This window comes from Gorilla gorilla, chromosome 9, assembly GCF_029281585.2.
Source record: "Gorilla gorilla gorilla isolate KB3781 chromosome 9, NHGRI_mGorGor1-v2.1_pri, whole genome shotgun sequence".
Classification (NCBI taxonomy): domain Eukaryota; kingdom Metazoa; phylum Chordata; class Mammalia; order Primates; family Hominidae; genus Gorilla; species Gorilla gorilla.
The window spans coordinates 64,916,650-64,942,039 of NC_073233.2; the positions used below are offsets into that span (position 1 = coordinate 64,916,650).

General features: G+C 42.4%; 1 long non-coding RNA gene across 1 annotated transcript in view; it reads right to left on the minus strand.

The window, feature by feature from the left end:
* Positions 1 to 2,314: 2,314 nt before the first annotated feature.
* Positions 2,315 to 25,390, minus strand: part of LOC134759339 (uncharacterized) — a 32,344-nt gene continuing 9,268 nt past the window's right edge. The window contains exons 2-3 of the long non-coding RNA XR_010135477.1: positions 4,396 to 4,678; positions 2,315 to 2,652 (exon numbers count right to left, since the gene is read on the minus strand). This is a non-coding gene — a long non-coding RNA (uncharacterized lncRNA). The remainder of the gene's footprint in view (positions 2,653 to 4,395; positions 4,679 to 25,390) is intronic.

Sequence of the window (25,390 nt, forward strand, 5' to 3'; positions counted from 1 at the left end):
AGGACAAGGCCGGCTCACACCCAGCCCTGCCAGCCTTCAGGAGAGCAACATGGTATTTCTAAAAATATTTACAGTGAGTCTACATTAATGAGATATATATCAGCACTGACAATGGGAGGATGCTGGGCCAGGCCCTCCAGGGTAGAAGACCAACGCAATTAGCCCAGAGGCTGCACAAAGGCAAAGCCAGCCTTGTGGGAAGCCTTGGGGAAGGCCAGCCTTGCACAGCTAAAGGAAGAAATCAGGCCTTCCACCCTGGGGCCCAAACAGGCACTGGAGACCACAATGCCCCAGAAACCTCCCCCGGGGAACAGAAAACATCCCAGATTCCTGGACCTGCAACGAGCATCTTCAACCTGCATCCCTGACCCCAATTCAGTGCAGAAATCTCCTCTACTGCACCCACTCTGAGGACCATCCAGGGATCTCTTGAATACCTCTGTTGACCAGACACTCAATTCTGCCCCCAGCAGCCCATTCCCATTCCAGTCTTGGCATCCCTACCCATTCAACCTTCAGGAGAGAAGAGTGGTTCAGAGCATAGAGGCTGGAGTCAGGTAGCTACTTACAAGTCACTTTGCCATGGAGCACCAAGGAGTGTGATCATTTCAAGTCTTGGTTTTCTCATCTGTAAAATGGGAGTCAATAGAATATCTACTGCCCCAGGGCTGGTATAAGGATTCAGCAAGGTAAAGGAGACAGCATGCAAAGAATGCCATGTGGACAGAAAGATGCAGGCCAAGGTGCAAAGATGCAAAAGGAAGAATTTAAGGCTGGGTGTGGTGGCTCACGCCTGTAATCCCAGCATTTGGGAGGCCAAGGCGGGCAGATCACAAGGTCAGGAGTTCAAGACTAGCCTAGCCAAGATGGTAAAACCCCACCTCTACTAAAAATACAAAAATTAGATGGGTGTGGTGGCGGGCGCCTGTAATCCCAGCCACTTTGGAGGCTGAGGCAGAGAATTGCTTAAACCTGGGAGGCAGAGGTTGCAGTGAGCCGAGATCGCACCACTTCAACCAGCCTGTGCAACAAAGTGAGACTCCATCTCAAAAAAAAAAAAGAAGAAAAGAAAGAAAGAATTTAAAATGTCCTAGGACTAAAGTGACATAAGGCTAAGAAAATTAGCAAATGCCATTTTGCTGCTGAAGAGCTAACACTGCACTGTGCAGTGGGCGAGCCACTTGCCACGTGTGGCTATGGAGGGCTGGAAATGTGGCCAGGCAGATGGAGGGGCACTGCAGGTATGGAACGCACACTGGGTTTCAAAGACTTAGTATGAAAAAAGAATGTAATATATCTCATTAGTAATTTTTTTCTATTGATTGCATGTCAAAATGATAACATTTGGATATATTAAAGTAAGTACATTGTTAAAATGAAGTCTACTTCTTTTGTTTCTTTTACTTTTTTTTTTTTTTTTGAGACAGAGTCTTGCTCTGTCACCCAGGCTGGAGTGCAGTGGCGGGATTTCAGCGGCGGGATTTCAGCTCATTGCAACCTCTGTCTCCCGGGTTCAAGTGATTCTCCCGCCTCAGCCTCCCTAGTAGCTAGGATTACAGGTATGTGCCATCATGCCTGGAAAATTTTTGTATTTTTGGTAGAGATGGGGTTTTGCCATACTAACCAGGCTGGTCTCAAAATCCTGACATCATGTGATATGCCCACATCGGCCTCCCAAAGTGCTGGGATTACAGGAGTGAGCCTCCATGCCCAGCCTCTTTTACTTTTTTAATGTGTCTACTAGGAAAATTAAAATCACATATGTAACTTCTGTTATAGTCCTATTGGATAGTGCTGAGCTGAAGGATCATATCTAAGCCTTAGGATGCTCACTCTGGAGGCATCTTTGAGGATGGGTTAGAATGGGTTAGGCTCATTAGGAAACAGGTGCAGTTTTTCAGACCAAAGGCCCGCATTAAGGAGAAGACTCCAATTCCAATTTTTCAATTACAGGTAGTTTGTCACCAACAAACAAAAAATAATAATAATAATAGTAATGGCTCTTATTTATTAAGTGCTTACTCCATGTCAGCAGGCACTGTTCTAGTGAAGGACCATGATTTTAAAAAGTGAACTCTGAAAGCAAAAATGCCTGGTTTTAAATCCTGGTTCTGCTAGTATACGAAGCCTCAGTTTCATCAACCTTAAAATAGGGGTAACCGTATATAGCATTGTCAGAACTACGAGATACTAGGCTTAGATACCAGACTTAGGTAGTCATCTCTTACTATTACTCCCGTAGTAACAGGTAGTGTATTGCATCCTAATAGGTAAAGTTTATTACCAGGCACTCTATAAGCACACTCAAATGCTTTTTCCCAATGTAAGTTTTAATGCCATCTTTTACATTATGATCCCCATCTTACAGATTGGTAAACTGAGGTTCACAGAGTTACTTCACTGTCTCAGGACCATGTGGCTTCTGAGTAAGACAGAGAGGATTTGAACCCTTGGCTTTGACTCTAGAAGCCTGAGAGCTCTACAGCCAGGATGTGTTTTCCCAGCACAAGGCCATGCTTCTGCATTCAGATATGACCTGCTGTTGCTTCAGTGAAGGGGGATGGCAGAGAAATCTCACAGATGGATCCTGCTCTCTCCGCCTGTCTGAAGGATGATGAGATTGAGTGGAGAAAAATTCACGTAGGCTCACAGCTATGATGATAAAAAGATAATTTGTAAAACCAGCATGTTTGTAATTACTCATTGACCCGTAGACATAAAGATCAAGCTATGAATAACTCCACAATAACAGCAATAACAATACTAGTGAATAATGCTAGTAACTATTTACAATAGCAAAGACTTGGAACCAACCCAAATGCCCATCAATGATAGACTGGATAAAGAAAATGTGGCACATATGCACCATGGAATACTATGCAGCCATAAAAAAGAATGAGTTCATGTCCTTTGCAGGGACATGAATGAAGCTGAAAACCCTCATTCTCAGCAAACTAACACAGGAAGAGAAAACCAAACACAGCATGTTCTCACTCATAAGTGGGAGTTGAACAATGAGGACACATGGACAGAGGGAGGGGAACATCACACACTGGGGCCTGGTGGGGGATGGAGGGCAAGGGGTGGGAGAGCATTAGGACAAATACCTAATGTATGCAGAGCTTCAAACCTTGATGATGGGTTGATAGGTGCAGCAAACCACCATGTCACATGTATACCTATGTAACAAACCTGCATGTTCCTCACATGTATCCCAGAACTTAAAACAAAATTAATAATAATAATAATAATGGCTCTTATTTATTAAGTGCTTACGCCATGTCAGCAGGCACTGTTCTAGTGAAGGACCATGATTTAAAAAGTAAACCCTGGAAGCAAAAATAGCTGGTTTCAAATACTAGTTCTGCTAGTATATGAAGCCTCAGTTTCATCAACTATAAAATAGGGGTAACTGTATACAGCATTGTCAGAATTATGAGATAATAGGCTTAGATACCAGACTTAGGTCCATGCCTGGCACAGGGCGAATGCTCAGGTAATATTTTCTGTTACAATCATCTCATTTAATCCCCACAATAACCCAATGGGTAGAGAGGATCAACAGTGATAAACGGGAATGATAATATTCCCAGTTTACAGATGCAGAAACTGAGATGCGAAACAATAAGAAACTTGTCTAAGCCCCTCCATTTCTCAGTATTGGAGATGGGATTCAGACCTAGGAGGGCTGATTTGAGGATCTGCAGTCTTAGCTACCATGGTAGACAGTTCTTAATCTTAAACAGTTTGTAAAGTCATATTTTTTTCTTCTTCTTCTTCTTTAATGATACTTTCCATCTTAGTTCCTTGAAGTGTGGAACGTGCCTGCCCTGCCTGCCCGAGGCTTTGACAGAAGCCAGTGGGATAGTCAACAGCTTTGTGTGAGCACAGAGAGAGGTAGCTGCCCCAGATGCTACGGGGCTCTGCTGATGAATGACCCATCAGTCCCACGGGTCCCACAGGTATCCAGCGGCAATCTACCCTTGCCAAGAAGGCACAACACTAGTGCTACAGCATCTCCCACTCTTAGGACTGCTCGGGGCCTAAGGATGGTTGGGGAGGTGGAAAGAAGAACTTGACATGGGTGAGCCAGCTCAAGCACAGAGCTGCCTCCTGAGCCTGGCTGTTTGGCTGCTGTGCCTCTGATGGCTCGGTGATGCTGACCTCTGGTGGAGATGAGCTGCTACTCAGCTTTGACCTCCCCCTGAGCACCAGGAGTCCCAGCACTGGCTTCCAGCCCCGCCACCGGGATGCAGACCCAGCAGCCTGAGACCCCAGAGGGCGCACCTAAGCCCAACCTCTCTCCTTATTCCAGGGCCCTGTGGTATCTGGAATTGTCTACCCTGGAACCTTATGGCTCAGGGGCTAGAAGAACCCTTAGCAAAAGGAACTTACCCAGCTGATGATTCTGACGCTGAACAGGCGCTGGAACCCAGCACAGGTCCCAATCTCTTGGAGAATTAAGGCCTCGGCCTCTCCACCTAGTTCAGTGTTTTGAGCTACACATTCTCTTCTGACATGTGGTTACACCGCACTGTAATAATACATATTATGACACTGATATAGAAAAAGAAATGTTCTTGTCTAATTATTTTCTGTTTGGGTGGTGCAGAAGTAAAACCAAGAGACGTTGAATCATCCTCAGTATTATTCATCACTCTTCCTCAAGCATGTCACTCTGTAAAGACAACATATGAAAGGGAAAATGTTACTCTGTTTTATTAAGGAAAATTATGGACTAGAAAAAGACTCCTTTTTTTTTTTTTTTTTTTTTTTTTGATAAGCTGACATTGATAAGAGAAAAGTTGAGCCAAGTCCCTGGAGGCAGGAATCTCATTGCTGAGCACCCAGCGCCACCTTGTGGCTGCTCGCAGGATAGCGATTCCAGCTTCCACTCATTTCTCTACCCACCACTAAAAACATTTATTGAGCATTTCTTACGTTCCCTTTCACCTGTTTCTCTGCTGAGCCTCTTATCTGAATCTTTTATCTCAATGAACTTTGCACTGAAATCTCTTTCGATACACTCACTAATTTTAGCATGGGAAAAAGGGTGGCTACACAGTTGAGTTGGCCCACATAAGAAGGTGTCTATGGAGATATTCTTTATCCATGAGCCCTCCCAGTTATTCCAATGTCAGCCCTGGGACCCTGAAGGTCACTCACAGATTTAATTAGACAAATCTCTTAAAATATGTGTGTATATTTTCCTTTCCCTCTTTCTCTTTCTGGAAATACGTTTTCCTGTTTCTCAGGCAGCAGCCACTCTGTTAAGACAGGGGAACTTCAGCACAGACAGGTTGTGGGTGACACAGCTAATTAGTGACCGAGCCAGAGCTGGGGCTTCAGGGCTCTGTGATTCACTCAAAAAATGTCCACTAAGTCCTTCCTCTGTAGGGGGCCCTATGCTAAGCTCAATGGTAAATCAAAACACCACCCAGGATTCTGCCCTCGAAAGATAGAGCCTTGTCAGGGAGACAGGCATCTACTAAAGAATGATGTAAAAAAGTAAAGCTGTAACTGTGCAAAGTATCACAGGGAAAGCTATGTCCACAAACAGGATTTTTAGAGTCTGACTTTTAGAGACTTCAAAGGACTGAAAATATCATGGCCCCCTCCATAATCTATTTTAAATGAAAACGAACAATTTAAAGATAGGTGTAAAGAAATCCCCAAAAGCCTTATTTTTCCCATAATGACATCTTTGAAAGTATTTTATGCTAAAAGGAATCAAATAGCATGTTATGAAAAATTGGGAGTGACCCTGTTTCTCTAATGCCTGAAAGAGATGTTTAGCCAGACTGTTGGGGAATCCAAGAGTGGATACATATATAATAGGAGTTTGACCTAGTCAGGAAAATTTGGAAAGACTTTCCTAAGAAAATGGTAACAGTACTGAGAGCTACAGGATAAGAAGCAGAAAGGTGAAAACCATGACGAACAATTACAGCAAGCACTGGGCAGATCGTGTACTTCCTGCAGAAGCTGGGAGCTTGAGATAGCAGAGGCTGAAAGAAGGTGGGAGAGGCTGGAACAGAGGACAATGAGGACTGTGTTGTAAGAGAAGACAAGGAGCCAGACCACACCGGGCTTTGTGGGACACCTTGAGGAGTTTTGCCTTTATCCTCCAAGCAATGGAAAGCTGTTGAAGGGTTTTAATTGGCAGGGCATGGTGACATGATCCAGTTGGTGTTACAGAAAAGCCACACTGGCTGTATGCCGAAAGTGGATTGGCAAGAAGACAAGCACCTTAGCCTACTGTCCTAGTTTGTTTCGTGTTGCTATAACAGAATGGCATGGAATGGGTATTTTATATCAATAGAAATGTATTGGTTCATGGTTCTGGAGACTGGGAAGTCCAGTGTCAAAGTGGTAGCATCTGGCCAGGGACTCCTTGCTGTGTCATCCCATAGCAGAAGGTGGAAGGGCAAGAGAACACAAGAGAGCAAGAGAAAGAGCAAGAGGACAAGAGTCCAATAAGGAGACATTAATCCCCAGGAGAGATGATAGGAGCCTGGATTAAGAGTGTGGTAGATAAAATGGAGAGAAGTAAGTAGACTTGAGCAATATGTTGGATTGGGTATGGGTGTAAAGAAAAGGGAGCTTTCAGGACGTCTCAGGTTTCTCACTTGCTGGAACTAAGTGAACATGGTGTGGCTGAACTGGTGAGCAAGCCCCAGTATCTACTTTCTCCTTTTTCCTTTAGTGATTGCACCAGAGTCTTCTTACATGCCAACTTCCGATCTTCTCAGGCTCATTTACCTTTTTTATCAGCTCTGGGAGGGTTCTGATGAACCCAAAGCAGGCACAGTCTGATAGCTCCCTCCCCTCTGGTCCCTGCTATGCCTTTCTCACCTCCCACATGGGCTTTTGCTGATTTCACTGGACTTGGCATGGTGCCCATGTTTTGCATGGAAACTCAGAAAAGCAAAAGAGTCGGCACTCCACGGAAAAATGTTTTGACCAATGAGAAGAGCCACTGGAGATATTCTTCCTGCATTCTCTCCCGGAGGTCTGGTCCTCAGGAACAGTTGATACAACTTCTTGGTGTCTTGTTTCTATAGATTGGTCAATTAACATGGACCCTCATATTAGTTGTCTCTCTTTTCTTCTTCACTCTCCTTGTTAGTTACTCCGATTTGTAAACTTTCAGCTCCAGACTCGCTTTCCAGGAAACCCAGTGGTATGGTTTAAATGTGTCCCGCAAAATTTATGCGTTGGAAACTTAATCCCCGATGCTACAGTGTTGAGAAGTGGGAACTTTAAGAAGTGATTAGGTCATTAGGGCTCATGAATGGATTAATGGATGGATTAATACCGTTGGATAGACCAATGCTCATAAATGGATTAATTCCATGACCTCAAAGTGGGTTAGTCATCATGGCAGTGGGTTTCCAATAAAAGAGTAAGTTCAGCCCCCTTCGTTTCTCTTGCTCTCTTGTGTTCTCTTGCCCTTCCACCTTCTGCCATGGGATGACACAGCAAGATGTCCCTGGCCAGTTGCTACCACTTTGACACTGGACTTCTCAGTCTCCATAGCCATGAGCCAATAAATTTCTATTCATATACAATACCCAGTCCATGTCATTCTGTTTTAACAACACAAAACAAACTAGGACACTAGACTAAGGTACTAACATAATATCCAAGTTTTAGCTGGGAACACACTACCCAGCTATAGACTAGATGTTCCACCTCCCCTTACAACTACCTGAAGCCTTATCAAAGTGATATGAACAAAGTAATGTGTGCTTCTTCTGGGTCACATTCTTTAAAAAAGGAAATTGCTTACTCTTTATATCCTTTCTTTCTCCTTTCTTATATGGTGGAACATGGATGTGTGGGATAGCAAGCCAGCTTTGACCACACAGATGAAGACAACATCCAAAGGGAAGCAGGGCAACAGAGCAACGAGACACTGTGTGCAGGAGAGCTGAGCCACCTGTCTACCTCTGGCTTATTAATAGAAAGAAAAATGACTATTTTTAAAGCCCTGTCTCTCTGCCTCATATCTTAACTTGTACCATAACTCACACTTAGGGAACAGTGGAACAAGACCAGGCTTAAATGCAGTTTGGGGCATGTTGCATTTGAGAAGGTTTTGAGAAATGTAAGTGAAATATCAATTGATCAGTTAGGCACAAGTCCAGATATCGGAGGAGAGGTCTGGACTGAAAATACAAGTTTGTGAATAGTCTCTCTTTCACGTGTGGTTGGTAATTAAAATCTCTGTGTGTGTGAGATGGTCTACGGAGAAGGAAGAGAGTGAGAAGAGAAGGATGCCTGTGGTAGGCAGCTTCCAAGGTGACCCCAATTATCTGCACCTCCTGGTATTTTTGTCCATTTGCAATCCTCTCCACTGGAATGTGGGCTGAACCTAGTGACTCATTTCAAAAATATATAATATGGCAAAAGTAATGGGATGTCACATCCAAGACTAGATGATAAAAACACTGGCTTCCATCTTGAGTGCCCCCTCTCTCAGTCACTTTTTTTGAGAGAAGTCAACTTCATATTGTTAGCTGCCCTGGGGACAGATCTATGTAGCAAAGGCCTGAGGAAGGCTTCCACCCAACAGCCAGTGAGGGATTGAGGCCCTTAGTCCAACATCTTGTAAAGAAAGGAATTCTGCCAACGACCTGTGAAAGAGCTTGGAAGCAGATTCTACAATCCCTCTCAAGCTTTCAGATGACTGAGCCCCAGCTAACACCTTGCAACACCTTGACTGCAGCTGTATGAGATTCTAAGTCAGAAACATCTAGCTAAGCCACAGCCAGGCTCCTGACCCAGAGAAACTGCAAGATAAAAAGTGCCTGTTGTTCTAAGCTACTAAGTTTGAGGAGGATGTGCTTCTCGGCAATTAATAACTAAGACAGAGCCCATGCAAGAGCCCGGAGGACCCCGTCGTTTAGTAGCTGGTAGAGGAGAATGAGCCTAGAACCTTATACATCAGGGCAATCCAGGTGAGTGCCAAATGTCTTTATCAATTTTGTGCTGCTATAAAGGAATGCCTGAGGCTGAATACTTTATAAAGAAAAAGGGGTTGACTCATCATTTAATGGCTGGAATGTTTAAGATTTGGCCTCTGCATCTGGTGAGGGTCTCAGGCTTCTTCCACTCATGGCAGAAGGTGAAGGGGAGCCAGCTTGTGCAGAGATCACTTGGCAAGAGAGGAAGCAAAAGAGAAAGGGGTGGGATACCAGGCCTTTTTTTTTAGCAACCAGCTCTTACGGGAATTAATTGACTGAGAAGCCACTCACCTCTGAGAAAGGGCATTAATGTATTCATGAGAAATCTTCCCTCATGACAAAAACACATCCATTGGGCCCCACCTCCAACACTGGAGATCAAACTTCAACATGAGTGTCGGAGGGGACAAACATCCAAATCATAGCACCAAGTCATAGAATCCAAGAGAATAGGACTGGTCAATAAGGAGGGAATAGTCAAGAGTGTTGAGATGCTGCTGACAGATCAAATAAGATGAGAGAAGAATACCTGATGGACATTGAGATGCAGAAGTCACTGGTGACCTTAGGACAGAAGCCAATATCTCAGGACTGATAGCCCTGGAAAACCCAACCATTTAAAGTCTCTAGAAAATATCCTAAGGGTATATAGCAAGTGAAACATTTACTCAAAAACTAAAGTTCAATAAAACAGCAAGAGTCTGTGGAACTTGAGCAATGACATGTGTGCTCACTCTCTCGCTCACTCTCTCTCTTTCCCCTAGTCCTACATTCTTGTTCCAGACAGACAATAGAGGCCTCAGTCTGAATGGGTGTGGTCAAAAAATGTGACTCCTTCTTCCCTAAGTTCCCAGACAAGGGACATAATATTTCACTGGGAAAGACAGACCATCAGCATTTCTCATTTCCCCAAACTCCAAAATGCAGAGGATAAACTCCTGGGAATTGTGGGCAAACTATCAGGAGCTTACTTTCTCCAGCTAGTTCTCATTCATGGAGCAGAGATTCACCCCAGGCACAGCAGACTGAGAATACGGGGGTTTTGATTACCTTTAGTTTTAAGGCAGAGGTTCCACACTGGAGGAGGCAAGCTGAGAAGAGGAAGAGTTAACCATTATCACTCAGTGCCCTGCTCTAGTATCTGGGTATCACTCTAAGAGAAGTGGGTCACTATCCCTGTTCCCAGATCTAGAGAAAAGGTTCAAAGACTTTGGCCAGTAGGAGAGGCAGTTAATAAGAACAAAGAGCTCCAAAGCTCTCTCAAGATGAACTGACTTTATTTGAAACAGAGTGTAGGGAAGTTCAAGCCTAAGGGTGCTCTCAATAACAGTGGAGATTTTGGTAGTAAGCAAGGGCATTAGGGCAGCAAGATAAACCAAAGTCCAGATCATTTACCAGAGATAATTACAGTAAGAGTGAACTAAGAAGAGGCTTCCTGGAGTCAGGTAAAATCTATTGTTGAGTTCCTGCAAAGTCTTGCCTTTAAAACTACCTCCGCAAAAGTCCTACATTTAATTTGATCAAACTGCAAAGCAATTTATGTTCCAGTGCATTGTTAAAAACAATAGAGAAATCAGATGACAATTAGTGAAGGGTAAAATCTCTATGTTATACTAGCAGTCAAACAGTTTAACAAAGAGATCTAAGAAAGAGACAGTCAAAGACAGTCCAGCTGAGACTAGTCATGCAGGATGACTGTATGCATGCCCATGGCTAAACTCTCTGAGGAGTAACATTAGAGGCTTCATATTAAAGGGGAAATAGGCTTCACTAAAATAGTTCAGCCAAGTCACTAGACAAATAAACACACAAAGAACAACAAGAACAAACCATGGAAGGAAGATAGACTCACTCTCCAGCATTCCTAAAATATATGACCTAAAATGTCTGGGTTTCAACAATGAAAAAATGCAAAGACATGCAAAGAAATGGTAAAATGTGCCCCATACCTGGGGGGGTAGTAGACAACAGAAAATGCCTGTGAGATGGCACAGATGTAGATTTTAAAGATGTCAAAGCGGCCATGATAAATGCTTTCAAAGAACTAAAGGGAATTATATTTAAAGAAGTAAATGAAGGTATGATGACAATGTCTTATCAAAATGAGAATAAAAATAAAGAAACAGTGATTATTTTAAAAAGAACTGAATGGAAATCCTGAAGTTAAAAATATATAGTTGATATGAAAAACTCACTGAAGGAACTCAACAATAGATTTTACCTGACAGAAGAAAAAAATCAGTGAGCTTGAAGATGGGTCAATAATGATTATGCAATACAAAGGACAAAGATAGGGAAAAAAATGAGAAAATAAACAAAATAGAACACAGAAATGTGAGATACCATTAAACACAGCAAAATATGCATAATGAGATTGCTAGAAAGAAATGACAAAAAGAAATGAGCAGAAAAAATACTCAAAAAATGGTGGAAAAGTTCTTATTTATTTATTTATTTATTTTTGAGAACGCCTTGAACTTCTGGGTTCAAGTGATCTTCCCCTCTCAGCCTCCCAGGTAGATGTGCACCACAATGCCCAACTAATTTTTTTAATTTTTTTCGAGATGAAGTCTCACTATGTTGCCCAGGCTGGTCTTGAATGTGTGACCTCAAGCTATCCTCCTGTTTCAGCCTCCTGAGTCACTGGAATTACAGACATGAGCCACCACACCCAGCAAAATATTTTTAAATTTAATGAAAAAATACCATCCAAGAAGCTCAATTAACTCCAAATAAGATAAATACACAGCAATCCACATCCAAACACATCATGGTAAAAATGCTGAAAGCCAGAGATAAAGATAAAATTTGAAAGCAGCAAAAGAAAAATGACTTGTCAGCTAGAAGACAACCCTAATAACATTAACAGTCAACTATTAGACACAATAGGTACCAGAATGCAGTAGGATTACATACAAAGTGCTAAAAGAAAAAAAAATGGTCAACTAAGAATCCTATATCCAGCAAAAACAGTAAAAAAAGACTAACAAGCCAACTTTTAAATGGGCAAAGGATCTGAAAAGACTTTTATCCAAAGAAGATATGCAAATAGCCAATAAGCATGTGAAAAGAGGCTCAACATCCTTAGCTATCAGGAAAATGCAAAGCAAAACCACAGTGAGATACTATTTCATACCCAGTGGGATGACTATAATCAGAACTACAGACAATAAGAAGTGTTGGTGAGGATGGAGAAAAACGAACCCTCATAACACTGCTCATGGAAACATACAATGGTGCAGTTGCTTTGGAAAACAATCTGGCAGTTCCCCCAAATGAGTTACCATATGACCCAGCAATTCCTCTCCTAGGTATATACCCAACTGCTATTATCTGGATGTTTATGTCCCCTCAAAATTCATATGTTGAAATCCTAACCCCTAAGATGATAGTATTAGGAGGTGGGGCCTTTGGGAGGTGATTAGATCATGAGGTAGGAGCTCTTGTTAATGGGATTAGTACTCTTACAAAATAAGCCCCAGAGAGCTGCCTTGCCCCTTCCACTGTAAAAGGACATAGCAAGTGACACCATCTGTGAGGAACAAGCCCTCAGCACACACCAAATCTGCCAGTTCCCTTGATCCTGGACTTTGAAGCCCCCAGAACTGTGGCAAATAAATGTTTTCTGCTTATAAGCCACCTAGCCTATAGTATTTTTGTTATAGCAGCCCAACAGACTATGACACCAAGAAAAACGAAAACACGTGTTCAGACAAAAATTTGTACATTCTTGTTCATAGAAGCATTATTCATAGTAGTCAAAAGGGTGAAACAACTCAAAGGCCTATCAACAAAAATGTGGTACCTCCACACAGTGGAATATTATTTGGCAATAACAAGGAATGAAGTACAAATAACCTGCTACAACATGGATGATCCTTGAAAACATTGTGCTAGGTGAAATTAGCCAGTCACAAAGAACCACATATTGTATGATTCAATTTATAGGAAATGTCCATAATAGACAAATCTATTTTTAAAAAGTATATTAGTGGTTGCCTAGGGCTGGGCAGGAAGAAGGGGAGGTGAAAAGGGCAGTGACTGCTAATGGGTATGGGGTTATTTTTGCAGAGTGATAAAAATGCTCTAAAATTTATTACAGTGATGAGTGCATACCTCTGAGTATTCTTTAAAAAAATTGAATTGTACACTTTACACTCCCACCAACAGTGGATAAGCATTCCCTTTTCTCAGCAATCTTCCCAGCATCTGCTGTTTTTTTACTTTTTAATTCTGACTGGTATGAGATGATATCTCATTGTGGTTTTGATTTGCATTTCTTTAATGACTAGTGATGCTGAGCATTTTTTCAGCCATTGTGAAAAGCAGTGTGATGACTTCTCAGAAAACTTAAAACAGAATTATTGGGTATGTACCCAAGGGAACATAAATCATTCTATCATAAAAACACGTATGTGCGTATATTCATTGCAGCTACTCACAATAGCAAAGACATGGAATAAACCCAAATGCCCTTCAACAGTAGGCTGGAAAAAGAAAATGTGGTACATCTATACCATGGAATACTATACAACCATAAATAAGAATGAGATCATGTCCTTTGCAGCAACATGGACGGAGCTGGAGGTCACTACCCTAAGCAAACTACCACAGGAACAGAAAATCAAACACCACATGTTCTCACTGGTAAGTGGGAGCTAAACAAGGAGAACACATGGATACTAGGAGGGGAATGACAGACACTGGGTGGGAGGAGGGAGAGGATCAGAAAAAACACCTACCTAGTACTATGCTTATTACCCAGGTAACGAAATTATCTGTACGCCAAACCCCCATGACATACAGTTTATCTATATAACAAACCTGCACCTGTATCCCTGAGCCTAAAATAAAAGTTAAAAAATAGGCCGGGCATGGTGGCTCACGCCTGTAATCCCAGCACTTTGGGAGGCCGAAGTGGGTGGATCACTTGAGGTCAGGAGTTTGAGACCAGCCTGGCCAACATGGTGAAACTCCATCTCTACTAAAAATACAAAAATTAGCCGGGCATGGTGGCACCCACCTATAGTCCCAGCTACTCAGGAGGCTGAGGCAGAATTGCTTGAACTCACAGGCAGAGGTTGCAGTGAGTCGAGATCGTGCCACTGCACTCCAGCCTGGGTGACAGAGTGAGACTCCATCTCAAAAAAAAAAAAACAAAAAAAGTTAAAAAAATGAATAAAAATAAATACAATTTTTAAAAAGAATTGTACACTTTAAATAGGTGAATTGCATGGTAGATGAGTTATATCTTAATATAGCTGTTATCATTTTAAAATGAAAAGAATCCAGTTAACAATTAGGTGAAAGCAAAAAGAGATAATGATAGCTACCCAGGGGAGGAATTCAAGGACATGTGGAAGGGCTAGCCTTAGGCAGGAGGACAGAAACCTCCTACCCAGGGCACTGGGATGAATGCAGGTGTTATAGGTTTGAAGATTTGGATTTGAGAGTATGACTGTTCTCATCTGATGGCTGAACAGGTAGACAGAGGGTAGCAGCCTTGAAGTTTGAAGAGAATGAAGAAGAAATGAAATAGTTGTGGAGGTGAGATGGTAGTCGCTGGGAGTCCTGCAGTACTGATGTTGCCTCACACTCCTGCCCACTGGCGCCCTCTTCCCACTTCTCCCTTTGGCCCTCCATGCAATTCATAAAGGGCTTCTCAAACAAAAGTGCTCACTGGGGGTCAGAGTGAGGGAAATGGTTGCCAGGACAATGAGAAATTGATAACCTTATTCAGATCTGGAGAACAATGACAGAGAGAAAGTGCAAAAGAGGAGGAAGTCAAAATGGAAGGGGAGAGGAGAGGGAACCTCCAGCTCCACCCTGGACTTTTCTAAACCTTTCAGCAGGGCCATCTCAGGAGCACACACCATGTGCCATTGCACAGAACTCCATGGCGGAAGTGGCTCCCTGTGGTTTCACATTCTGCTCTCACTGCCTTGAAATTCTTAACAAGTTGAGTTTTTTGTTTTGTTTTGTTTTGTTTAGACAGCATCTTGCTCTGTTGCCCAGGCTGGAGTGCAGTGGTGCCATCTCTGCTCACTGCAGCCTTGACCTCTCAGGTTCAAGCAATCCTCCTGCCTCATTCCCCCAAGTAGCTGGGACTGCAGGCACATGCCACCACACCTGGCTAATTTTTTTGTATCGAGATGGGGTTTCACCATGTTGCCCAGGCTGGTCTTGATCTCCTGAGCTCAAGCAATCTGCCCACCTCGGCCTCCCAAAGTGCTAGGATTACAAGCATGGGCCACCATGCCCAGCCTAAAATTCTTAACAAGTTTTAAATAAGGAAGTGCACATTTTTATTTTTCACAGGCAATGTAACCCATCCTGCCCTATAAAGAACACTTGTCTATCCAGAACATGGACAAGAATGTCTTCTCTACAGCTAGGAAAAAAATTACAAAGCTCAGACCTGGATTGACCCAAGAATAAAACCCCAGATCATTTGTCTTCCATAGCCTAGTTACTCTTACTTTCCACAAAATTCCAGTGAGGAACAATGGTGTTTAAAGGTATTCGTTGCCACTCCCTGAGGAGGGGGGGATTATGCTTCTTCACCCCACTGACATCTGGCTTGGTCATATGATTTGCTTTAGCCAAGAAAATGCCTCACTTCTAAGCAGAAGCAGACCCTGCGCATGTTTACCGTGTTTTATTTTCCTTCTGTTACAAAACCAGTAATGGGTAGCTGGGCACGATGGCTCACACCTGCAATCCCAGCACTTTAGGAGGCCAAAGCTGGGATTGCTTGAGCCCAGGAATTCAAGACCAGCCTAGGCAACATAGTGAGACCCTGTCTTTACAAAAAAATACAAAATTATCTAGGCATGGTGGTGTGCACCTGTAGCCCCAGCTAGCTGGGAGACTGAGCTGGGAGGATAACTTGAGCCTGGAGGTCAAGGTTGCAGTGCCATGATGGTGTCACTGCTCTCCAGCCTGGACAACAGAGCAAGACTTTGTCTCAAAACAAAACAAAACCCAGTAATGCCCCACATATAGGCTACTGATCAGCCAAGATGTCATGGGGTAGTGCTACAGCTGACCTGGGTGGAGATGCAGAGGGAGCAAGAGATACATTTGGTTGCTTTAAGCCGCTGGAATTCAAGAGTTATTTGTGATTGCAACATAATCTAACTTATCCCAACTTATACAGAATGGCCTCATTTTCCAGGATCACATCAACTTAAAATCAGCAGATTTTGAGATCCTAGATGGCCCTTCTCTAACCTCTAGAATCTGACTTTACACAGAATATATATTTGTTAAATTCATAAATGGGAACTCCTATTCCCTCTGAGTCAGATCCAGACTCCTTCATCTGCACTCACAACCCTCCATGGCCAGTCATTTCAGCCTTGCCTCCCACTACCCCACAAACGACCAATTTGCTCACTCACCTGCACACGCTTTTCATTTGTTCATTTATTCATTCATGTACTCTTTTATCCAATATGTACTGGTGCCTGCTCTGTGACAGGAAGTGTGTGTGATGCAGAATTGTTTACACAGACACGGTCTCCCTGCCCTGGTGGTTTAGTTCCCAGACCTTGGTCTTGCAGTTTCTCTCTGCCAAAAGCATTGTTCTGACTCTTCTCTGCCTGTCTAAGCTGCTAGCCCTCCTTCTACACACAACTCAAACCGTGCCTCCTTCCACTAACTCATCACCCCACTTACTCTGGCGCACCCTCTCCTTCCTCTCAACTCCTACACCAATCATTTTCTTATTGATTACGTGGCAATTAGTTACATCCTGCCTGATAGTCTCTCTCCTATTGTGTTTTGAACGACTATTGAAATCTCATTATTAAAATATGTATACCTTTTTCTCATGTTCTTAAATAGGTCCATAGAAGCAGCACATACCCTAATGCAGGCTGAACTAATTAATTAAAACCAAGTGTAGTACCTTTATTTACATTAGAAGACTTGTCTACATTCAACCAACTTTGACCTAGAAAAATGGCACTTTCCCAATAATCATATGAAAAAAAGCTCAACATCACTGATCATTACAGAAATGCAAATCAAAACCACAATGAGATACCATCTCACACCAGCCAGAATGGTGATAATTAAAAAGTCAAAAAATAACAGATGCTGGCAAGGTTGCGGAGAAAAGGAACACTTTTATGCTGTTGGTGGGAGTGTAAATTAGTTCAGCCATTGTGGAAGACAGTGAGGTGATTCCTCAAAGACCTAAAGATACACATGCCATTCTGAAGAATAGGACCTGGAGCCAGGAAACCTGAGAGCTTCCTAGAACTAAATCAGAGACCCATTCAGCTATGACAGAAAACACTCTCTTCATTTACATAGGGCATACACCCAGTAAATTACTTTGTAACTTTATGCTTTTCATTTACATAAGGTGTACACATGACTTTGTAACTTCACTTCATCCTCTTGGGTTTTTTTTGTTTGGTTTTGTTTTTGAGATGAAGTCTTGCTCTTTCGTCAGGCTGGAGTGCAGTGGCATGATCTCTGCTCATTGCAATGTCCACCTCCTGGGTTCAAGCGATTCTCCTGCCTCAGCCTCCCAAGTAGCTGGGACTACAGGTGCACGCCACCACACCCAGCTAATTTTTGTATTTTTTAGTAGAGACAGGGTTTCACCATGTTGGCCAGGATGGTCTCAATCTCTTGACCTTGTGATCCACCCGCCTCTGTCTCCCAAAGTGCTAGGATTACAGGCGTGAGCCACCATGCCCAGCCTACTTCATCCTTGTTATTTACATAGGGCATACACCAAGTAACCAATGGGAAACCTCTACAGGGTATTGAAACCCCAGAAAATTTTGTAACCAGGACCCTTGAGCCACTTGCTCAGGGTCTGCTCCCACCCTATGGAGTGTGCTTTCATTTGCAAAAAATCTCTGCCTTTGTTATTTCATTCTTTCCTTGCTTTGTTTGTGCCTTTTGTCCAATTCTTTGTTCAAAATGCCAAGAATCTGGACACCATCCACCGGTAACATATTTTTGCCAACAAGCCAGGAGGTAAGCCCAAAGTTTGGGATTTATTTTTCTCCTTTCTCTTTTCCTTTCTACTCCATACAGAGGAATCTCTTTTTTTCTCTCTCTCTCTTTTTCTTTCCAACTCAGGACCCTTGGTGGGCAGTTCCTAAACACAGAGGTAACTGCAGGTTTCTGGCCACGGCCACTCTCTGGTGAAACTAAGGAGTTTCCGTATGGAGGCTCCTGACTGCCATCACCTGGTTCAAGTAAGAGACCTGGGTCTTTTTCCCTTTTTTCCTTTTTCTTTTTCAGTCTTTCAGTGGTCACTTCCTAGCAGCTCCTTGGCAATTGAGGGCAACCGGCCAGGGCCACTCTCGGGTGTTACCTGAAGGCCAAGGAGTGAATGGGGATAGTTGCCCTGCCTGGAGAGGGAAGGACTCTTTTCTATCTTTTTTGGTTGTGGTCCCTGATTCCTACATGTGGCTCAGATCATTCGGGCAAATTCACATACGTTTCAGGCCACTTAAACCTTCTTTTCTCATGCTAAATTCTTCCCTTCCTCTACTCAACTGGCTAGGGACAAAAGAAACGCACCCAGCCTCCAGTTCCTAACATGAAAGTTCATGGAACGGGAAGCATGGGAAAGTGTGGCCATATCAAATAATAAGGACACCGGAAGTCGAGGTCTTCATCTAGGGACAAAAGCAAAGTTCACAGTAGGCCATCGCCTCTGGAGGGAAAATATGCAAAGCGGCACCAGTGCCCACCTAAGGTCAGAGATGTCTGAAACTCTAAGATTGGACACCAAAGGGGGGACACCCCAGGGGATCCCCTGGACCTCAAGCTCTCCAAAGGGGATGCCCTCGGCAGAGGTTCTGAGGCCTAGTACTAAGCCCTCCTTAGAATTTTCTCTCACAGCTGCAATACCGTTTGGCCCCAATATTGTTTGGAATCTGGAGTTTGCTGTTGAATGGGAAAGTAGGTTGGAGTTGTAATAGCTAGGCTTTTGTGCTGCTGTTCTAAGCAGGAACAGGCCTGGTTATTACATGATGTTCTCCCGTGGTGCTGTCTGACCCCAGTGTTCTTTGGAGTCTGGGGAGGTTTGGCCTTTAAAAATCAAACAGCCATGGAAACTGCTGTACCCAAAATTTTGGTTCACAGCCTTCATTGGATTACCTATTGGGGCAAACAAAGTAAAACTGGTGAGTTTGTATTGCTATCTCATGGCTAGGGTTCCAAAATAAAAGCTATTGGATCTTCATTTATGTGTGTGTACACATGTCTAGATGTGTTTATTTGTATGCACACTTATTGTTGTATATTGTGTTTACTAAATTGGCTTATAAGTAAAAGAGCACTTATAAATTAAGTCTAAGCAATTTTCGAGTGCACATGATTTAAGTATAACTTTACTAAACAAGCTGGTTTTAAAATTATTGGTAAAATAAAAATAGAAATCCCTTCAGAATTGTCAACACATGGTCAGGGGCAGTGGCTCATGCCTGTAATCCCAGCACTTTGGGAGGCCGAGGCAGGCAGATCACCTGAGGTCAGGAGTTCAAGCCTGACCAACATGGAGAAACCCCATCTCTACTAAAAATACAAAATTAGCCAGGTGTGGTGGCACATGCCTGTAATCCCAACTACATGGGAGGCTGAGGCAGGAGAATCGCTTGAACTTGGGGGGATGGAGGTTGCAGTGAGCCAAGATCGCACCATTGCACTCCAGCGTAGGCAACAAGAGTGAAACTTCATCTCAAAAAAAGAATTATCAGCATACATTTCTGTCTGGATTTTATATTTGTCTCTGCTAGATATTTTGAGGTGTCAGGCTTTGGCATAGAAGGTTATAAAGCTATAAGCCAAAACAAAATGATCTTGGTTTGCATGCCTTTTTCTGACAAATGAGAGTAATTTAATGTTGGTAGCTAAATCTTCTGAGTTATTGGCAAAAATACCTGTGTATTTAACTTTGAGGCTTTTACTTAGGTTTAGGTGAGCACCTGATGTTCCCTGGCTATTCAAAACAGTGATACTGTCTAATATCTCAGTTTACAGAAGTAATCTAGATAAACTATTAAAAATGAAAGAATTGAGTACAGTAAATAAGATAAATATTTTAGGTAAACTTTTGTGTAAATTAAAATCTTAAAATTATTTTTGATGCTCATTGAATATCTGGGTTATTTCCAATTAAGAAGGGGTTGCGATATGGGGAAATATGTTTCTAAAATTGGGGGAAAAGTTTAGATAATAAAATATTCCTTAAAACCTCATAGAGAATAGGAGACATTTGACTAATTAACATTTTCATAGTTAAAGCTCTTAATCTTGATTAAAGAAAAATAAGAAATATTGTAAAGAAATGTATTGGCTGTTTGGCAATTCTTTTTTTAATATAATTAAGAATGGAGCTGGATTTAGTGTGGAGCCAAATTTCACATACCTGCTTGCTTCACACTATGTTTACTGTTTTTCATGGATAGTGCTGGCACTGGAATACTTACTGGTCATGTGCCTAGAGTAAATTTCTTGATTGCACAGGACGTATGTTGATATTAGTGGACTTAAGGATATTAAATTGTGTATCAGGAATAAAATATTCATTATGTGGGTTTTTAGGGCATCTGGGTAACAATGTAGCCTCCAGGGTAGACTGAGTAGGAAAAATTTATGGTTGGTTTTCTGTTTATTTGTTTTTGCTTCTAATTTTCTTTTGTTTGCTATTTATTCTCCTCTGGGCTTTGCTTATGTGTGGAGATCTATAAAGCCATGATGCTTTCTTTTTTTTTTTTTTTTTTTTTTTGAGACAGAGTTTCACACTTGTTGCTCAGGCTGGAGTGCAATAGTGCAATCTCGACTCACTGCAACCTCTGCCTCCCAGGTTCAAGTGATTCTCCTGCCTCAGCCTCCCTAGTAGCTGGGATTACAGGCATTTGCCACCATGCCCAGCTAATTTTTTGTACTTTTAGTGGAGACGTGGTTTCACTATGTTGCCCAGGCTGGTCTCGAACTCCTGACCTCAGGTGATCCACCCACCTCAGCCTCCCAAAGTGCTGGGATTACAGGCATGAGCTACCATGCCCAGCTAGCCATGACGCTTTTTTATTTTCTAGCAGAAGGATTTTATTTGGTTCTGTGAATAGTTACTTTGTTTCCTATGCATTTCTAGCAAGTAATCATTTATTTCATTTATCTGGAATTCCTAGACTACCTTTGTCCAGCCTGCAAGAACTGATGGAGCACAACAGCTTTTTCTTAAACCTTAAACTAACTTTTTGGATATTAGGCTTCCTGATACTTTAAGTGCGTTGAGTATACATTCGTAAATAGCATTTGAGTCATATTTCTCTCTCTGCCTAATTTCTCCAAAATTTGTAAATTATTTGTGAATATTCTTAATTCATGGCAATGCATTTGTTTGCATACAGTTGAGCAGGGTTGCTAGGGCCACTCAGGGAAAGAGAACCCTGAACCTGACATGCCACCAATAAGGTAAGAATTTCTTACCAGTCAGACTTCTGCCCCATCTCTCTGTGCAAACTGGTTGAATGAATGGTAAAAGATTATAAGAAGAAATAGGAATGTAAATTTTGTAAACCTTTAACATCTTTAATAGACTTCCCAAAATCAAACTTCAGCTTTAAAATTGTCATTTCTGACATCTAACTTTGGGATGCTACAGAGGGCCCCTGAAGCATCTGAAAGAGAGGTAAACAGGATTATCTGACATGTTTAGTTACATGGGAAGCACTGTCAAAATAAAAAAAAAAATGTTTAATCCTTTTCAGGTTATATTTTAGTGAATATTAATATATGTTACAAAATTGTATGGGATTTCTAAAATTCTAAATATGTCTGAGTATATACTATCAGTTATAATGTTTATTATGTTAAGTTACTGTAGACCACAGAAATAATCAAATTTCCTTGTATAAAACTACTAACCCAAAACTAAATGAATACCAAGAAAATACATTGCCAGATTTGCATGCTAAATCAGCTGATACTGAAATTGTTTAGACATACAATTTGAATGAACTCCATGGGCTAAGTCAAATTACCAATGATAACCCATGAGTTATCAGTGCTATGCATCTAAACTGGAGAAACAAATGGTATTCAAGAGGACGTAAGTTCAACGTTAAGCACGGACTCATGGAGAACCAGAATGGCTGCCTGTCCTTCCTGAGTCCTAAAAGCTCTTGTTATTAAAGGTTGTGCATTCCATGGCCTGAGAAGGACTCTGTACTTCTATATTTGAGAACTTGTGAGCAAACTGTAACCTAACTTAGGAATATGCACATGTAACAATAGCTGAATCTTGGCCAATCCCAGCAACCCAAAATCAGGCCAGGAGATAAGGTACTTGTTAAAACATGGAAGGAGAGATCACCTGCTCTGGATAATAGTGGCCATTTTTATATTGCCCCCTTCCAAACAGATGGAATTACTTCCTCTGTAGTAATTAAGCAGAATGTTTCAATTCATCTCTATAATAAACATTCTTGACAGCATCGGTATCCACCCGATATTCCCATTCGATCTTTTAACCAAATTCACATCCTCTTGCCTAGAGACCATCAAGCTTCAGATGATCATGTGACAAGGTTTCCAGCAAGTTCCAAGTGAAGGCACTACACCCTGCCATCAAGAATCTACCCTGTCTCCACTAGACAGAGTAGGGCAAGAGTTCTGTGATTCCCAATAGGTAGGGACTACATCCCAAGCCAACATGAAGCAGTTACAGAGGAAAGACCATCAGTCCCTCTGCCTCCCATAAAGATTTATGGGGATCACATCTTTCAGGTGGGAAATGAGGTAATAGAATAGGGCCTGGATGCAGGGAACCTAAGAACTTCCTAGAACTAAATCAAATGGAAACCCTTGAGCTATGACAAGAAATATCATCTTCATTTACATAGGGCATACAACCAGTAAATGACTTTGCAACTTAACTTCATCCTCTTCATTTACATAGGACATACACCAAGTAACAAATGGGAAACCTCTAGAAGGTATTGAAACCCCAGAAAATTCTGTAACTGGGGCCCTTGAGCCACTTGCTTGGGCCTGCTCCCACCCCATGGAGTGTGTTTTCATTTGCAGTAAATCACTGCTTTTGTTGCTTCATTCTTTCCTTGCCTTGTTTTTGCATTTTGTCCAATTCTTTGTTCAAAATGCCAAGAACCTGAACACCCTCCTACCAATAACAATTCAACCCAGCAATCCAATTACTGGGTATATACTCAAAGAAATATAAATGGTTCTATTATAAAGAGACATGCATGTGTATGTTCATTGCAGCACTATTCACAATAGCAAAGACATGGAATCAACCTACATGTCCATCAATGATAGACTGGATAAAGAAAATGTGGCACATATACATCATGGAATACTATGCAGCCATAAAAAAGAATGAGATAATGTTCTTTGCAGGAACATGGATGGAGCTGGCAGCCATTATCCTTAGCAAACTAATGCAGGAACAGAAAACCAAATACCATTTATGTTCTCGCTTGTAAATGGGAACTAGATGATGAGAACACATGGACACATAGAGGGGAATAATGCGCACTGTGACCTTTCAGAGGATGGAGGGTAAGAAGAGGGAGAGGACTGGGAAAAATAACTAATGGATACTAGGCTTAATACCTGGGTGATGAAATAATGTGTACAACAACCCCCATGACACAAGTTTGCCTGCGTCACAAACATGCACATCCTGCACACGTTCCCCTGAATGCAAAATAAATGTTAAAAAATAAATAAATAAAATGGTGGGGAAAAAAAGGTAATTTCCTATGGTTCAACCTAATAATTCTACTACAAAAAGTAATCTGTTAGCTTTGGAGTCCTCTCCCTTGCTAGGGGTTTCTAGGGAAGAACACACACGACCTGTCCTCACAGGGGTCCCACCCACAGGCCCCAACACTTGCTAAAATCTCTGTCCCTTAGAGAAAGTGTTGGCAGGCATTGGGGAAATAACTGTTTCTGGGGCATCAGCCCCTTTCAACCTGCTGACCAAGTCCTCCGCTCTCATTCTGCAGTAGGAAAGTTTACAAAGATACAGCAGAAAGAACAGAGAAAACCAAAAAAGAAGAAGGTACTAATTGTTGAGCATTTACTATGTGCCAGGCCCTTAGACTAAGTGTTGCATATATATATGCCTATTGATCCTCCAGGACAATCTTGAAAAGTGAGCACTTCCCATTTTCCAGAGAAGGAAACAGGCTTACAGACATGACGTGTCGTGCTCACGGTCACTGAGCAGTGAAAGCCAGTGTCCCCTTATCTGTGACATTCACACAGCTGGTTATTTGGGAGTATTTGATGGTTTTGTGAAGCCTGAGCTGACTCCTCTTGTACCCACCTGCTTGACTGGTACAATCTCCCTCACACAGATGCAGAGGTGAGCCCCGAAGACATTGAGCCTTTCCTCTCCCATCACACGACAAATGAATGGCAGGAGGATTGCTTCAACAGGGCATGCCAGAATCATCCCACTCAGCCTGGTAGCTTCATTGGCACGGCTGAGCTGGCAACAGGACACTCATGCAGGGCAACTGAATAATCAGAAGCAGTGAGGCCTGAACTCTAACCACTATCATTTTAAAGATTATTATGTGCAGTTATTTCAGCTAATTAAACCTTGAATGCCCGCCAGCTCAGCTTCCAGCTCAGAGAGGAAATGCAGGCATGCGTGGCCTCAGCTTCCCTTCCAGCCTCTGTCTGCCTTGCAGGGGGAGCAGAGCTCAGGGCCTGGGGATGGAGGGAGCAAGGAGAGCAGCAGAGCAAGGGAGGGGCCCTCAACCACTGTGGCCACTTCCCCATGGGAATGCAGAAGTTCTGATCCTTGCCACGGGAAAAATCCCGACTTTTGTAGCCTCTCAGGTATGGGAAGTTACAGCCTGTTCTTTACTGGTTCATCAAGGAAGAGTCGGGTCTGGCTTGAAGCCTGGAATCAATGCCAAGAGCAAAGTTGAGGTCCCAGCTTTGTGGCTGGTAGCTGTGAGGACCTGGACAATCTTCTGTTTTCTCACCTGCATGCTCTCTGAAATTTAGCTTTTGCACAAAAATGTGTAGACAGGGTACCTAGTGCTGTGCCTATCCAATACAGTAGCTACAAGACACATGGAGCAGTTTAAATTTCAATTTCAATCAATTAAAATTAAATTAGATTAAAAATTCCATTTCTCTGTCACACTAGGCAATTTCAAGTGCTCAGCAAGCCTACTGTATTGGACAGGGCAGCTACAGAGCATCTCCATCATCACAAGATGTTCCACGGGACAGCACTGGCCCTGTGATTGAGGGTGTGAACCCTGATTCGACTAAAGGCTGCAATCCCAGCTCCACCGCTTACTGGTGACCCTGGGCAAGTTACTGAACCTCCTCATCCTCAGTTTCCTCATCTATAAAATGGGAAATAACAGGATCCAGCCCAGAGTTTTTGTAAA